Below are 15,801 nucleotides of genomic sequence, written 5' to 3'. Positions count from 1 at the left end.
TCTAACAGCATCTCGGGCATTAAGATGAACTCAAATGAAAATGATGCAATGAGATGAAATGATGTACTCTCTGAGACGAATATTTTGATATGTTATATGCCCAAAACGGAGCTACGGATGCAGAGATACAATGCGATGAACATAGCAATTTATCTAGGGTTTCAGGCAAAAAGTCAACCGTCCCAAATTTCCAGATCTGGATCTGGCACGGATTCCGAAGCAGCTCGCCGGAGTTACTGTAGCAGGGTCCGCCGGAGTTGGAAGGGGCCGGCCGGAAGGGTGCGGGCGTGGAGGAAGGAGGAGGCCGAGCTAGCGACGGCGGCGGGACGGCGGCGCTCGCCGTCGCGGGACGGCGGCCGGCCCGGGTGCGGCGGCGCTCGCCGGCGCGGGGCGGCGGCCGCCGGCGAGGAGGCGCGGGACGCGGGCGGAGGGAGGCAGCTCGGGCGAGGCGGCGCACCTCTGGCCCAGATCGGCGGCGGGAGGGTCGGCCTCGGGCCCGCGGGCCGCGTCGGTGCGGGACAGGGAGGTGGGGCGCGCCGGCGCCACGTGGCGGGGCGTGATAGGTCGGGCGGAGGCGGTCGGACGAAACGGACACGTCCGGCCTGAGCGGACGCGTCCGGCGGCGAGAGGTGGAAGACGACTAGGGTTTCGGGAGAGGAAGAAAGAGAATTTCGGAGGGGTCTTTAAATAGGCATAGGAGGAGCTAGGAGAGTCCAAATGAGGTGCGGTTTTCGGCCACGCGATCGTGATCAAACGCTCTAGATGATGGAGTGGGTTTGGGTGGGTTTTGGGCCAACTTGGAGGGGTGTTGGGCTGCAACACACACGAGGCCTTTTCGGTCCCTCGGTTAACTGTTGGAGTATCAAACGAAGTCCAAATGGTACGAAACTTGACAGGCGGTCTACCGGTAGTAAACCAAGGCCGCTTGGCAAGTCTCGGTCCAATCCGGAAATGTTTAATCCCCACACATGAAAGAAAGGTAGAAATGACCACCGGAGAAGAACGAAGCGCCGGAATGCAAAACGGACAACGGGGAAAATGCTCGGATGCATGAGATGAACACGTATGCAAATGCAATGCACATGAAGACATGATATGAGATGCATGACAATGATAACCACACATGGAGACAAAAACCCGAACCCGAGAAAATAAAATAACTTAAGGCCGAAAACGGCAAGAGTTGGAATACATATTGGGTAAATCATATCCGGGGTGTTACAACACTCCACCACTACGAAAGGATCTCGTCCCGAGATCTAGGACTGAAAGAACGCCGGGTACTCAGAACGGAGGTGATCCTCGCGTTCCCAGGTAGCTTCACGGTCGGAATGGTGTGACCACTTGACTTTGAGGAATTTGATTGACTTGTTGCGAGTCTTGCGTTCAGTCTCTTCAAGAATAGCAACTGGGTGCTCACGATAAGAGAGATCTTCTTGGAGCACAATGTCCTCGAAGTTGACGGTGCGGTCAGGAGTCTTGAAGCACTTTCGGAGCTGAGAGACATGGAACATGTCATGAACATTTGCAAAGTTTGAAGGAAGCTCGAGTTGATAGGCTAGATCGCCTCTCTTACTGCCAATCTTGAAAGGTCCCACGTATCTAGGGGCAAGCTTCCCTTTGATACCGAAGCGACGAGTACCTTTCATAGGAGAGACGCAGAGGTAAACATGATCTACAATCTCGAAAGCCAAATCGCGGTGCTTACTATCATAGTAGCTCTTCTGGCGGGATTGGGCTGCTTTGAGGTTATCTCGAATGACTTTGCACATCTCCTCTGCCTCTGTGATTAAGTCATTTCCGAGAAGCTGACGTTCACCGGTTTCGGACCAGTTGAGAGGGGTACGGCACTTCCTGCCATACAGAATTTCAAATGGGGCCTTGCCCGAACTTGCTTGAAAACTATTGTTGTAGGAGAATTCAGCATATGGAAGACAATCCTCCCACTTCATGCCGAAGGAGATCACACAAGCCCTGAGCATATCTTCAAGAATCTGGTTGACACGCTCAACTTGACCGCTAGTTTGAGGATGGAAAGCTGTGCTGAAGCGGATGCTGGTGCCCATGGCCTTCCGAAAAGAATCCCAAAACTTGGAGGTAAAGATGTTGCCACGGTCTGAAGAGATCACTTGTGGAATACCATGCAGAGAGACAATCCGAGAGGTATAGAGTTCCGCCAATTGAGCTGCAGTGATTGACTCTTTGATAGGCAGAAAATGAGCCACTTTAGTGAGTTTGTCGATAACAACGAATATAGCATCATTGCCACGTTTGGACTTTGGAAACCCAGTCACGAAGTCCATCTCAATGTGGTCAAACTTCCATTCTGGAATGGCAATAGGTAGGAGGAGACCAGCTGGCCTTTGGTGTTTTGCCTTCACTCTTCTGCAGACATCACATTCATTCACGAATTGAGCAATCTCGCGCTTCATTCGAGTCCACCAATAAGCCTGCTTGAGGTCCTGATACATCCTCATGCTCCCAGGGTGGATGGAGAGGAGAGAATTGTGAGCCTCGTTCATGATCACTTTACGAAGGTCACCTTTGGGCACAACAATATGATCCTCGAAGAAGAGAGTATCCTTGTCATCAAGGCGGTAGCACTTGTACTTGGGTTGACTCTTGGCAATCCCAATCTTCACCTTTTTCACCATAGCATCAAGAAGCTGGGCTTGGCGAATCTGGTCTTCCAAGGTAGGAGAGACTTGAAGGTTGGCGAGGAAACCTTGAGGAACAACTTGCAGATTAAGTTTGCGGAAAGCCTCACAAAGCTCGGGTTGATAAGGCTTGAGAATCAGACTGTTGCAGTAAGCCTTCCTGCTCAATGCGTCAGCAATCACATTGGCCTTTCCTGGAGTATACTCAATACTCGATTATACTCTTGAATCATTTCGACCCATCGAGTCTGCCTGAGGTTGAGATTAGGCTGAGTGAAGATGTACTTGAGACTCTTGTGATTAGTGAAAATGTCCACTTTTCTTCCCAATAAGAGATGTCTCCAAGTCAAAAGAGCATGCACAACTGCCGCCAACTCAAGGTCATGAGTGGGGTAGTTCTTCTCATTGGGCTTCAACTGGCGAGAGGTATAAGCAACAACTTTCTTCTCTTGCATCAACACTGCGCCAAGACCTTGGAGAGAGGCATCACAAAAGACTTCGTACGGCTTGGATTCATCAGGCGGAGTCAGAACTGGAGCAGTGATCAATTTCTCTTTCAAAGTGTTGAAAGCAATGTCACACTCCGGAGACCAAATGTACTTGACGTGCTTCTGGAGAAGATTTGAGAGAGGCTTCGTGATCTTAGAAAAGTTTTCAACGAATCTTCAGCAATAGCTTGCGAGACTGAGGAAGCTACTGAGTTGCTTCACGTTCTGAGGAGGTTCCCAATTCATAATTGCAGACACCTTCTCAGGATTCACCGCAATGCCCTTGGCAGAGATGATGTGACCAAGATAAAGAACCTCATCGAGCCAAAATTCACACTTGGAGAACTTGGCGTAGAACTGATGTTCCCTCAACTTATCGAGTACCAAACGCAAGTGCTTGGCATGATCTTCCTTGTTCTTCAAGAAAACCAGAATGTCGTCGAGATAGACAAAAACGAAGTCATTGGTGTAGGCGTTGAAGATGAAGTTCATCATGCGAGAGAACGTCAGAGGAGCGTTGACGAGGCCAAAAGACATGTCAGTGTATTCATATGAACCATAGCTTGTCCTGAAAGCCGTCTTAGGAATATCTTGCTCACGGATTCGAATCTGATGATAACCCATACGGAAATCAAGCTTGGAGAATACTTGACCACCTTTGAGTTGTTCGAACAGCTCGTTGATGTTCGGAAGTGGATATTTGTTCTTGATGGTCTTCTTGTTCAATGGACGGTAATCAACACAAAGCCGGTCCGTTCCATCCTTCTTCTTCACAAAAAGAACACCACAACCCCACGGAGAAGAACTAGGCCGGATGAGACCCATTCTCTCTTGAATATCGAGTTGCTTCTTCAGCTCCTTCAACTCTTCAGGTCCGAGCTTGTAAGGACGCTTGCACACAGGTTCCGTGCCAGGCTCAAGATCAATAACGAATTCAACTGGCCGGTGCGGAGGCATTCCTGGAAGCTCTTCTGGAAAAACGTCTTGATATTCGCAAACGACTGGAATTTGCGAGATAGCATCCAGTTCACCCTTCTCATTGAGAGAAAACAGACGGATGGTATCATCACGAGCAGCAAAGACAATTACATCCTCAGACGAATGAGTCAATTGAATCTGCCTGGCTGCACAATCAAGATGCGCCTTGTGCTTAGAAAGCCAATCCATTCCGAGAATAAGATCAATATCCAAGTTACCAAGAACCACAGGAGAAGAAAGAAACTTGTAATCGCCCAATGTGATAGAGATATCGGGAGCAACCAAACTAGAAGTCAAAAGCTTGCCGGGAGAAACAACTTGCATGACTTTGGGCATGATCTCAGTATCAACATTGTGCTTCGATGCAAAAGGGCATGACAAGAAAGAATGCGATGCACCAGTATAAAAAAGTACTTTTGCAAGAACATCGTTAACAGGAAGGTTACCCATGATGACATCTGACGAGTCCTCTGCCTGAGCTGCATTCATCAAGTTGACCTTGGCGTGCTTGGGTTATGCTTGACCACAGCTGTACTTGCCGATCTCACAGGAGGAGGAGGAGGAGGAGGAAGACGCCTCTGGTTGAAACACTTGTTGGCATAGTGACCCTTCTGTTGGCACTTGTTTCACGTGACCTCTGAAAGCGGACGGTGGTACAGAGCACTCGATCTTGGAGCTTGAGACGAAGTCTTGTTCTGCAAGCCAGGGTTGGGTGGGTGGGAAGATCCACTACCACCTTTTCTCTTCTGCTGATACGGCTGACGGAACGGAGGAGGAGGAAGCCAATACTTCTGCTGCTTGGCCACTTGAGTAGAGGAAGAAGGAGTAGTGTCTCTGACTCGCTTCTTGGAAGCATCACACCTCAGTTGAGCGGCCTCTTTCTTCAATGCCATGTTGTAGAACTCATCGTACCTCAAGGGTTCAAAGAGAACAAGAGCTAGCTGAATTTCTTCTCTGAGACCACCCCTGAACTGGTATATCATGCTCTTCTCATCAGGGACGTCCTGCTTAGCAAAGCGGGCGAGCTTCTGAAACAACTTGTTGTAGTCATAGACAGACAAAGAGCCTTGCTTCAGGTTGCGGAATTCCTCGCGCTTGCTTTCAACCACGCTCTGAGGGATATGGTGAGCTCTGAAATCTTGACGGAATTCATCCCAGGTAATCGCACGTTCACCTCTGGAATCCTTGTACTGCTGGAACCATTCTGCAGCTTGATCTTTGAGTTGGAAGGAAGCGAACTTGACAAAGTCCTTAGGCCTGACGTTACTGCACTCGAAATGCTTGCACAGATCCACAAGCCAATCGTCAGCATCAGTAGCCTCAACACAATTGCTGAAAGTTTTTGGCCCGTTAGCAAGGAACTGGTTGAGTGTAGCAAAGTGATTTTGATTGTTGCCTTGGTTCCCTTGGTTGCCTTGATTGCGCTCTTGAAGAATTTGCATGATCAACTGTGTGTTTGCATTGGTTGTGGCCATCACAGCTTGCCATGCCTCCGGAGGAGGTGGAGGTGGTGGCGAATCCTGATTCTGATTCTGATTGGTGCTCTTAGCGGGAGCCATCCTGAAGAGGTTGACCACCGTTAGCACATTGACAGATAAAATGAAGCTGAATCCAACGGAATGAAAATTGCAACATAAAGTCTTCACATCTGAACAAAATGAACGAATGCATTCCTCTTGAAATGGTCACATATCCATAAATTGAGAAGCCACTTAGAATTTAGGTAGAGAAATAAATCAACAAGGTACAGATCAAGAACGAATACTCGGTAAGAAATCCCAATCTCAAACCAAATATCCGTGGAAGAAGAACTAGAGCTACAAGAATTCCCACATATGAAACTCCCGAACCTTTCCGGTTATGCAATCAGGTGTTGGGGATACAAGGGAAGCATAATATCTCACCAAAATCTAGCAAATCCTACATCCAGCTGTATCCATCCTTCACCACATAACCAAGAAAAACTTCAGAAACCATCTACCTCAACCTTCGAAAAGCATCCGTTATACAAGTTATGGCGATACTCCCGAACTCCCACCCCAGTACTGGGTGGCGTCGAGGTTATCTCACCAACGAACTTCATAAAAGAGATTTTCGATGTCGGCGTACTAAACTCAGGTATTCCAGAACTACAACGATAAAATTATGATGACAACACCTCAGAGCTCAACTCCCCGGGACACTTCCACAAAACCCCTGACAGGAGGCACCAAGACAATGTTCTCGTCATAAAACCATCGGAACGATTCCAAGATACCCGCGTGATCCTAAAAAATTTTTAGTGAAATTTGAGAAGAGAAGAGTCAAAACTCTACGTCAGGATGCCTTACCAGAGCGATGAGGAGACTGGGAAGTAAAAAGAATTCCTAAACTCTCCGATATATAATTCCTAAATGACTCAAAACATTTTTCTAGACACAACTCGGCTGCTAAAAACGATCAAGCAATGGGGCTCCTAAGGTCGGGGAAGGCTCTGATTACCAACTTGTAACGCCCTCGATGCGGCTATATCTCCCACGTGTCGAGGCACAACTTAGAGGCATAACTGCATTGAAAGCAATGTCGCAAGTTAGGCAATCATCACAACATCCCATGTAATATAGATAATAAAAGGGGAGACACATAGTTGGCTTACACTAGCCACGTCAATCAAAGTACATAAAAAGCATTACAACATTCAAACACTCATGGCCCGACTACGGCGCCAAAATAAAAGATAACCCAACGTGCGACACGGTCCCGATCACCCCCAACTGGGCACCACTACTGATCATCAGGGAAAGACATGTAGTATCGTTGAGAGTCCTCGTCGAACTCCCACTTGAGCTCAAGCGTGTCACCTGGAGCGGAATCATCAGGCTCTGCATCTGGTTTGGAAGTAATCTGTGAGCCACAGGGACTCAGCAATCTCGCACCCTCGCGATCAAGACTATTTAAGCTTGTAGGTAAGGCAAGGTAAATATGTGGAGCTGCAGCAAGCGACTAGCATATATGGTGGCTAACCTATTCGCAAAAGAGAGCGAGAAGAGGAGGCAAAGCGTGAGCGAGAAACTAGAGAGCAACCTGCGCAAACATTACTCCAACACCGTGTCCACTTCCCGGACTCCGCCGAGAAGAGGCCATCACGGTAACTCACACTGTTGATTCATTTTAATTAAGTTAAGGTTCAAGTTATCTACAACCGGACATTAACAAATTACCATCTGCCCATAACCGTGGGCACGGCTTTCGGAAGTTCAAATCCCTGCAGGGGAGTCCCAACTTAGCCCATGACAAGCTCTCACGGTCAACGAAGGAATAGACCTCCTCCCGAGACGTTCCGATCAGACTCGGTATCTCGGTTCTTCAAGACACTTCGACAGGTTAAAACAAGACCAACAACACCGCCCGAATGTGCCGACAAATCCTGATAGGATCTGCACATATCTCGTTCTCAGGGCACACTCAGATGAGACATCCTATGAGTAAAACCAACCCTCAAGTTGCCCCGAGGTGGCCCCGCAGTCTACTCGATCGGACCAACACTCAGAGGAGCACTGGCCCGGGGGGGTTTAAATAAGATGACCCTCGGGCTCCGGAAACCCAAGGGAAAAAGAGGCTAGGTGGCAAATGGTAAAACCAAGGTTGGGCATTGCTGCAAAAGCTTTAATCAAGGCAAACTATCAAGGGGTTCCCATTATAACCCAACCGCGTAAGGAACGCAAAATTCGGGAACATAACACCGATATGACGGAAACTAGGGCGGCAAGAGTGGAACAAAACACTAGGCGAGAGGCCGAGCGTTCCACCATTTACCAAGTATATAGATGCATTAAGATAACATGGCAATATAATAATATCCCAACAAGTAAATAAATGTCCCAACAAGGAATGGCCTCCAATCTTCACCTGCAACTAGCAACGCTATAAGAGGGGCTGAGCAAAGCGGTAACATAGCCAATCAACGGTTTGCTAGGATATGGAGGGTTAGAGGTTTGACATGGCAATTTGGGAGGCATGATAAGCAAGTGGTAGGCATCGTAGCATAGGCATAGCAAAAGAGCAAGCATCTAGCAAAGCAAAGATAGTAGTGATTTCGAGGGTATGATCATCTTGCCTGCAAAGTAGTTAGAGTTGACTGGATCCTCGAAAGCAAACTCAATGGGCTCCTCGTTAGTGAACTCGTCTCCCGGCTCTACCCAAACAAGACAAACAAGCAAACGGAACACAATCAACCACGTGCAAAGCTCAAACAATATGATGCAAGAATGGTATGCTATGCGGGATGCGATGCGGGATGCATATGCAACATGTGACAGGGAATGCATGAACCTGGCCTCAACTTGGAATTCCAAGTGTGCCACTGGAAATATGAGATGAAATCTCTTGAAAATGATATAAAGAACGCCGGAATCGGAGTTACGGTTTGGAAATGGCAAGCAATTCAAATATGACCATGTTCTGCGATTTACAGCAAGTAGCCATCTAAATGCAATAAGATGAACATGCTACAGCACCCAAACATGGCATCAAAATACATGGAAGGGATCCATTCATGATTCTTAACAAAAGTCTAGCACCGAGCTACGGCCAATTCATCCACTAACAGGTTCAAACAAGCAAGGCAAAATGCATTTGACAAACAGATTTCAGACTTAGTGAAATTAACACTTGTCTGGAATTTCAGATCAGATAGCACTCTTCGGAGCAATAAAACAATATGCTACAGGACCTGAACATGGAAAAGTAAAGCATGGCATGGAGCTACTCAAAGAGCTTAACAAAAGTCCCTTAGTGACCTTGAGCCAAAAGGGATCAGAAAATACAATTGCAAGCATGTGAACATGGCAAAAACATAATCAGATCACAGACTTAGTGAAAACTGGAGCATGCTGAAACAGATATCAAGTAGGCATGTTTACGAGCTCGATGCACTCACTACCGAGCAAGTCATGACAATCTAAGCATACACCCATCAAGAATAAACAAAATGCAAGCTAGACATGGCAAGAACAATAACATAGCATGCACGGATCAACTACAACATCATCGGCAAAGTCGCTAACAAGTAGACAATCTGCCCAGATTCACGAAATGACAAAAGTAGAGCTCGATTGACTCAAGCTAGGGTGCTCCATAATTGCAAACAAAGACATGGATGAATAGAGCACTACAAGATTAACAAAAAATCCTTACTGATCATCCTCAAAAGAGGCACGAATCACTAGGAAACAACATGAACATATGGCCATATGAGATAAACAGCTCAAGGACTTTGTGGAAATGCTAAGTCCCTGAAATCAGCATTACCAAGTGCCTCACTTTGCAAGCTCGTGCTAGTCACCACACACATCACAAAAATACATGGGTTGCACCTCTGGAAAGATGGCAAAACCCTTAACAAAACGTATGTAGAGCTCAGGGGCATATCATGCACACAATAATCATGGAAAAATGACAAATATCTAAATGGAGCAGCAGATCTGACAATTATCTCAAGTAGCACTCTTCTAACAGCATCTCGGGCATTAAGATGAACTCAAATGAAAATGATGCAATGAGATGAAATGATGTACTCTCTGAGACGAATATTTTGATATGTTATATGCCCAAAACGGAGCTACGGATGCAGAGATACAATGCGATGAACATAGCAATTTATCTAGGGTTTCAGGCAAAAAGTCAACCGTCCCAAATTTCCAGATCTGGATCTGGCACGGATTCCGAAGCAGCTCGCCGGAGTTACTGTAGCAGGGTCCGCCGGAGTTGGAAGGGGCCGGCCGGAAGGGTGCGGGCGTGGAGGAAGGAGGAGGCCGAGCTAGCGACGGCGGCGGGACGGCGGCGCTCGCCGGCGCGGGACGGCGGCCGGCCCGGGTGCGGCGGCGCTCGCCGGCGCGGGGCGGCGGCCGCCGGCGAGGAGGCGCGGGACGCGGGCGGAGGGAGGCGGCTCGGGCGAGGCGGCGCACCTCTGGCCCAGATCGGCGGCGGGAGGGTCGGCCTCGGGCCCGCGGGCCGCGTCGGTGCGGGACAGGGAGGTGGGGCGCGCTGGCGCCACGTGGCGGGGCGTGATAGGTCGGGCGGAGGCGGTCGGACGAAACGGACATGTCCGGCCTGAGCGGACGCGTCCGGCGGCGAGAGGTGGAAGATGACTAGGGTTTCGGGAGAGGAAGAAAGAGAATTTCGGAGGGGTGTTTAAATAGGCATAGGAGGAGTTAGGAGAGTCCAAATGAGGTGCGGTTTTCGGCCATGCGATCGTGATCGAACGCTCTAGATGATGGAGCAGGTTTTGGTGGGTTTGGGGCCAACTTGGAGGGGTGTTGGGCTGCAACACACACGAGGCCTTTTTGGTCCCTCGGTTAACCGTTGGAGTATCAAACGAAGTCCAAATGGTACGAAACTTGACAGGCGGTCTACCGGTAGTAAACCAAGGCTGCTTGGCAAGTCTCGGTCCAATCCGGAAATGTTTAATCCTCACACACGAAAGAAAGGTAGAAATGACCACCGGAGGAGAACGAAGCGCCGGAATGCAAAACGGACAACGGGGAAAATGCTCGGATGCATGAGATGAACACGTATGCAAATGCAATGCACATGAAGACATGATATGAGATGCATGACAACGATAACCACACACGGAGACAAAAACCTGAACCCGAGAAAATAAAATAACTTAAGGCCAAAAACGGCAAGAGTTGGAATACATATTGGTTAAATCATATCCGGGGTGTTACAACAGAGCAAGCAATGAGCTACATGTATCTTGGCTATATGCATCAGAGCTAAAGGTGTGAATATAGGAAGTGTAACTTCATGCTCATGATTCCTCCTTGCAAACAAAATGTACATCAGCAAGAGATCCTCATGCACATGAGTGTGATGCATATACTTACCTTGTGGTCTTGAGCTAGCTTTGGAAGAGATGAACCTGGGTAAAGAAGGTTAGATAACATCGACACATCTACTAAGCAGAGCAAGAACAACAAACCACAAGAGTACCAAGATTGGGATGATATGTAGAGAGTGAATACTAGGTACTCTATTGTATACAGACATGTCCCCAAAAGGTAAAGATATGCAATGAATTCAAGGATTTCCTTCCCTAGCAGTCTTTCTCCCCCTGAATCTTGTATTAGATAATGAGAGAACATAGGGAAACAAAATCAGAGCAAAATAGATCATAAACATAAACATAACATAGACATGTCTTTCCCCTCTTAAAGACATGTGACTTCTCTCCTCTTGAACACCAGGCATCTGGGGCCTTTGATGTGATTACCTCTCTCTCCCTTTTTCTCTCTCTCCCCCTTTCTCTCTCTCCCCTTTTGAAGAGAATAAGATTTGATGTGATCTCTCCCCCCTTTGACATCAATTTCCAAGAAGGGATCTTTTGGAGTGCGAGTCAAAATAGGTTTGGTCCTTGAGTCACAGAGCAAAGCAGCATATAGATTGTGATGCTGGTAGAGGACAAGAATCATCGAGTGGAGCTGGAACAAAAGTGCAGGAACAAGTGGCAAATTGTTTTCTCTCTAGTGAAATCGGTGACACCGAGTTATATTTTTCGGTTGCACCGAAATGGTTCGGCGTGGCCGAAAGAGAATCGGTATGACCGAGTTCCAGACAGAGAGAACATTTGTCACCTCAGCTCAATAGGAAAATAAGATCTCACAAAGATCTGCAAGGAATTAACTAAAGGATTTGCAATGAATTGGATGCAAGAGATGCAGAACAAAACAGAGAAAAGAAAAATCTAGATGAAGTTTTTTTTGATAAAGGGAAACAAACATGCATGAGACAAATGCAAGAGCACAGAGATACACAAGAGAACTTCATCTAGAATTGGGCGGTGAAAAAGTCACCTATGTTAGAGTAGAATGAGGAGTCAAGTGAGAACACTTGATCGTAGGTCATACTCATCGTTTAAGCTCAAAATGGGGTTACCATTTTTCGTTTAAGCTTTTGATGTATTCGCATCTTGTTGAGCTGCTTTGACCCATGACTTGGATTAATGCTTCTCTAAGATGGAGTAGGATACCTTGGGTGGTGGTGTTGAACTTGATCATGTAGTTGAACTTGCGTGGGTTGCTCAAGGTTGATGAAGCGCATCAATGGTTGGGAGCACCACTTGGAGTTGAGTTCATCTACCTACATGGTTTAGTCTTGCAAGGAAGAGAACTTGTGTATCCAACATGACAATCATGAAATTTGATATATAGAATTTGTCAAAGGATATGCTGAGGGGTTTCATGCTTCCTTGTCTTCAACCACCATTGTGTAGAGACTTGGTGATGTAGAGATTGCTCAAGATGTGAGTGAGTTGCAATCTCATGGATTTAGATTCATCTAAGTACCTACAATGGTTAGATAGCATGCAAGGGTGCAAATATACCCAAGACATATGATCATCATCATAAGAGAAGAAGTCAAGGATTAGTCAAAGGCCTATGCCTTGCATGTATCCGAATGGAGTTTCTACTCCAAGTTTGAAGCATCAATGATGTTCAATTACCCTCTCAAATGGCAAAATACTTTCTCATCAAGCGGTTTTGTGAATATATCCGCCAATTGCTTATCGGTACGAACATGCTTAAGATCAATGTCTCCTTTAGCAACATGATCTCGAATGAAATGATGACGAACTTAAATATGCTTAGTTCGAGAATGTTGCACGGGGTTGTGAGCAATCTTAATGGCACTTTCATTGTCACAAAGCAAAGGAACATGTTTCACATATATCCCATAATCTTTAAGAGTTTGGGTCATCCAAAGTAATTAAGCACAACTGATGTAGGGTAGAACCCTAATTGGCCAATCTTTCACGAAAGGAGCGGATCCCGTGATGAACACGAAGAACACGAGGGGGAAAACAAGGGGAATCGCGAGGGGAAACACGAGAGAAATACTAAAACTAACAAGAATGATCACACATGTGCTAGATCCTCGAAACACAAAGAGAGATACAAGATCCATGATCAACAAGGGACGATACAAAGGGTAACCAGTTCTTCTCCGCGAGGAGGTCTTGATGTCTTCTCTGTGAGGAGGTCTTGAATCCAAGGTGGATCTTCACCGTAGAGGGGCCACGGTCTCTCTCGTGGAGTAGATCCGATATGGATCAGCGAAGCTCTATCTCTCAAATGAGCTATCACAACGGTAACCCTAACTAGGAGGTGGGGAGTATATATAGTGCTAGCCCATGAAGGGGTAAGTGAGAGGGGGGATACATGGGCCTTTGGCCCGATCTCTGTGCACAGGCAGGTGCCGGATGACCGGGATGGGGGCCGGATGTCCGGGGCTTCGGGACGGGCCGGATGTCCGGGGCTTCGGGACGGGCCGGATATCCGGGGCTTTGGGACGGGCCGGATGTCCGGGGCAAGGGGCCGGATGTCCGGGCTGGCCTGGGTCTTCCAGATGCATTCGGTGATGGAGGGGCCAGATTTCTGAGCGAAGGGGGCCGGATGTCTGGGGCTTCGGGAGGAGCCGGATGTTCAGGGTGATGGCCGGATGTCCGGGCTGCGCTGGGCCTTTGCGGTGCTCTCTGGATGGCCGATGCCGGATTTCTGGGGGTCGGTCCGGATGTTCGGGCTAGGGCCGGATGTTCGGCCGCTGTAGCAGCTGGCCCTTCTTCCTTCTCCTTCCTTCACTTCCGTGCACACTTGGCCTTGGTCCTTGGGCTCTCCGTGGTCTCCTCGGGTGTACCTGAGTATGCACAAGGTCCGCGGTTGAAGTAGAATCCATGTATTACATGCGGAAAAGGAAGATTCAGAAAGGAGTGAGTTCACCTTAGGTCCAAAGGCGTATGCTTGAGTGTACATGGGGATGATCATAGGATGCTCCGCACCATCTCCCCTCCCTTGGGAAAGATCCGACCTCGAATCGAAAACCTCATCACCATGGAAACGGTTGTCGTGGACGAACTTGTAGTTGGATGAAGAGGAAGACATGGAGCAATCCAAGTACTCGAAGGTGTCCCCAGAGTGGTATACATGCAAAAATAGAAAACGCAAACGACACTCAGAAATACAATGGTTAGCGCACACAAAGTGTCCATCAAATAAGAAAAGAGTCCATGCGACAAGATTGATCATGACAAGGTGCATGAAGCTTATCCAAAATATATGGAATGGTATGCAAAGCATTCATGGGAGAAAAAACATTCATTATGCACACAAATGTATTGTGAATGTCATCAATGCAACCATGGTGCAAAATGATGGCATAGAGAGACGGTTTATCACTAGCATGAATCTGGCAATGGATGCTCAATATGAGTATGTGATCATGTAATTGATGATGAGCAATATGATCATGATGTATATATATGCCATCAAGGAATATCACAACAAATTTGCTAAGAAAGTGCACAAGCTCATATATCATGGATGACATGGAAATAGATGCAACAAGGCAATCATAATATGAGTCAATCCATGCATAAGATGCAAATTTGTCATGTGTATGATATGTCCATCGAGCATGACATGTGTGAGCACAATCAACAAATATGGAGGTGTTGGTGTACCAATGCTCAATGTTGTGGCCTGAGTGGAGGTTCGAAGGTGCATCCAATAAGTCCGAGCGCTCCTCAAGTTGAAGTTCCATAGAGCCAATCTTCAATGTCGCTCCTCCATTCAATAGGCTCAATCAAACAAGCATGCATCACAAGTAAGGTGTCCAAGTCTCCAGGATCAATAAGCATAGATGCAACAATTGGAGGCAAGTGGCAATGAACAAGATGTATCATGTGAGAGGCACGAGCATATATGTCATCAACCCAAGAAAGCGAGTAAGAGTTGAACATGGGTGATGCAACAAAGCAAGCAATCATGGTGATCAATTCAAGCAAGCTAGTAGTGCGAAGATGCAACATACTATAAGGAATCATGGCAAGCATGTCATGGGTGCAAATAATGTGCATGAATAATTCACATGGCATAGCACAAGCATGGAAGGAGGATATGAGCAAAATAGCATCAATAGCATGAGGCACATGATAAACATGGCAATAGTAACAATGATCTCCACCAAGCATGCAAATACACATAGGAGTAGCATAATGGTGAATCATGGGTAGATGCAAGCAAGGGTCACAATTGCATGGCAAAGACATAGAAATAGGCATACCATGTAAAGTGAACACGATATAATGGGCATAAGGTGACAAATGGTAAATAGCCCATAGCCGTGTGAGAGCCAGGTAGAAGATATGTGCGTAGTCCTTGCGCAAAGGGAATGGTGGTAAGGATAGTCCATGGGATCCCAAGTCATCATTGCTCTCAAGAGCTTGTTTCGTCAACTCTTGGGATTGAGAGGTTGACAAGTATACGTGAGTACCTACACAAAAAAAGCCAAAGGGAAAATTGTGTGTGTGTGGTAGATGTACACATCATCCATCATGATGCGCACGTGCAAGTGTTGGTTATCACAAAATAGCCAATGCTCAAATAAATGAGATGCGTGATATAGAAACATGTCATCCATCATGATAGGTTTGTTGTTATGTATAGCATAATGGAGACTCAAATTGTGTAATGCATCATGGGAAATATGTAGAGCATTGTTATTCATGGAATGCATACGATGCCAGCAATTATGAGAATCATGAAAAGTATGGAATGCATCAAAATCTCCTAATATGTATGTGGAAACTATGGGGGTCTCCTCATGAGCATTAATGGAATCATCATATGGAGAAAATGGAC

The sequence above is a fragment of the Triticum urartu genome, chromosome 4A (genome assembly GCF_056163025.1).
Source record: "Triticum urartu cultivar PI428250 chromosome 4A, HENAU_Tu73, whole genome shotgun sequence".
Lineage (NCBI taxonomy): Eukaryota > Viridiplantae > Streptophyta > Magnoliopsida > Poales > Poaceae > Triticum > Triticum urartu.
The sequence above is the reverse complement of the archived record's forward strand: the minus strand, read 5'-3'. Positions refer to the sequence as shown.